Genomic DNA, 2,570 nt, shown 5'->3' with positions numbered 1-2,570 from the left:
GGTAAAAATTGTTGTGCAGAGTTTGTAATAAACTCTGTAACCATATTGGTTGAATTTCCTATTGTACTGTCAATTCACTTTTGATATTTAAACTATGACTACGTAAATATTGCCCAGCTATTAGTAAGTGGATTCTGTTCAGTTAATTTTATTCACCTTAAATTGTATCTGTTTTGCATATCAAGTCCATGTTGGGTTGTGTCACATCACTCATTTTGTTCAAAAGGCCTAATCCACGTTACCTGGAGGATCAGGAGAGTGAGGAGGAACCTGATAGGGGTCCTAAAAAAAGAGTGGTCCGACCCACAATAGTCATGCCAGGTATGGTTAAAACAATAGATCCGTGGACTTAACATAAACACACAAGTGTTTATAGCTATAACACTTCTGTATACCAGTATAAAATATAACTTTTTTGGTTCTGGTTTTAGATCAAGTCCTGGCACAACCAGGTATGTCCTGGAATTGCTTGTCCCAGAGACCACTTGCAGGTAATCAAAATAGCAATAAATAAATAATAATATTAGTAATAATAATCACTGTGAAAAGAAACATTTTCTTAAGAGTTTTCAAGAAGTGTTATTTGTGCAGACTTGAATAATGACAAGAGACCATATTTATCTCCTTATCACTTCATCATTAATCCTAACATGACACCAAGTTTTCATTCTAACCCCTTCTATAACAGGAGAGGTTAGAATGAAAATTTGGTGTCATGTTAGGATTTGTTTAGTGTATCAATGTATAGTTCAATTTCAAATAGTATGTGGTATATGTCATTTTCAGAACCAGCTGAAGCACCAATGCCACGGGCCAGTGAATGGCAATATGGTCAACCTCAGCCACCTCCCTTCTACCAGGGTAACTACAGGTTTTCTCTTTTGTACTGTCTTTTGTACCTAAAAAACAAAAAGCAGATTTAATCAGTACAATATTGTGCAGGATTCCAATTTGGGGAGTCTGAGGATCCCAGGAAGATCATGAGTGTTAAGCATAGGATTTGGAGACTTTTCAGACATCTCATGACCGATCATTAGTATTTCTAGATTTGGGAAAATGTTAAAAGGTCAGAGACTTTGAGTTTGGGTCTGTATTAATTTCCTTCCTCTCCTCCCCTCCCTCTCTTTTATCTGTCCAAAGACCTCGCTCTCAGTAAAGTCCTGCGGGCCCTGGGGGAGCTAAAAGAGGAGGTGCAGGCACTCAGACAGGAGACGGTCCAGATGAGGGCTGAAATGAAAATGTTGGGGACCAAATCCAAGTCAGGATCCAATGACCCTCAAACCGTTTCCAGACCACCAGTCAGCCTGCCCCTCACAACCTTTGCCATGCTAGAGGAGATGGAGCAGATGCTACTATCGGAAGTGGAGCGGCAAAAATTGGTAGGCACTAAACAAATATTTAATTTCAACCAGAATTATTTTTGTCATAATTATTTACTCACTCAAAGTTATATTTCAAATTAAAAGGCTATACAAAGGCCACTAACAAAATGCAGCAATAAAAGCAAACAAATTAAAGTCACAATAAATATCAACCTCTCTTGGCAACAATGCACTGCTCATCTACTCGTTCTACACCCTGGCCAATAAGCTCTAACTGTCACAGCTAATACAGTGAGTTCTAAATTAATTTCCATTGTATTTCTGTTTTCTAGACAACATACTATATACTGCATTGGGTGGTCACACGGCAAAGGTTTTCACAAGGCGTCTGCTCATGCAGACCTTCACAAACTCCTTTGCCAGTTCTCTCAACTGTGCCGGGAAAGGGATGAAGACAGGACTAAAATCCACAAAAGTACAAGACTGCATGTTCTGTAAGTCATAATAGATTGAAATAAGGATACTTATTCAACTGAAATGTAAGCAATGTGACACCCAAGGTTATGCGTTTGTGCTGAATATCACATGGTTGTGATATTGCACTGTGATATTACTGGATGTACCCTTACAAAAACTTGTAAAAATGTTAAAGGTCATTGTGTTCAAGCTTAACCAGTAGGACTTACAGGGATCCCTTCAAAAGAAACAACAACCATGTACTCCAAATGGTTCAAGAACAGCTTTCAATTTACTTTCGATATGCCCTGGTTTAGGCGTTTTAGGCGAATTTGATAGGATTATTAAGAGGTTAACAAAGTAACAACAGATGTTTTTTTTATTATCATTGGCAACACAAAATAATTCCCCAACTCCGCTAGACTGTTGTCAAGCAACACAAACATTTACCGACCAGAGTTACTTTGTATGTCTAGGCAAAGGCGTAGGTTTGGTCTCAGCTTTTTTTTTATATGTAGGTAATTGGTTCAGGTTTTATGGAGCTGTACTAGGCCTACATCATCTGTATTGGACTTCTGAGCAATTAAATCATATATGACGCATACATTTGGGCATACCAATTTATAGCACCTTTTTACTATCTACAAGTATAAGTGTGAATGATAACATTCATGGGTAACATTGTCTAAACATCCCTTAAAAAACTGCAATTTAATGTAATCTTTACCAAAATGGACAATTCAACTTCTCACCTGAACCCCTGATGCTGATTCATCACCAACCTGCTCTACA

The 2,570-nt window shown here is 37.9% G+C and overlaps 1 long non-coding RNA gene across 1 annotated transcript; it reads left to right on the top strand.

The window, feature by feature from the left end:
• The first annotated feature begins 290 nt into the window (after window positions 1-290).
• Window positions 291-987, top strand: LOC134020591 (uncharacterized). Its single transcript, XR_009930427.1, has 4 exons — window positions 291-321; window positions 432-491; window positions 787-861; window positions 943-987. It is a non-coding gene; the product is annotated as an uncharacterized LOC134020591 (long non-coding RNA).
• The last annotated feature ends 1,583 nt before the right edge of the window (window positions 988-2,570 follow it).

Source organism: Osmerus eperlanus, chromosome 5, assembly GCF_963692335.1.
Source record: "Osmerus eperlanus chromosome 5, fOsmEpe2.1, whole genome shotgun sequence".
Taxonomy (NCBI): Eukaryota; Metazoa; Chordata; class Actinopteri; order Osmeriformes; family Osmeridae; genus Osmerus; species Osmerus eperlanus.
The sequence above is the reverse complement of the archived record's forward strand: the minus strand, read 5'-3'. Positions and strand labels throughout refer to the sequence as shown.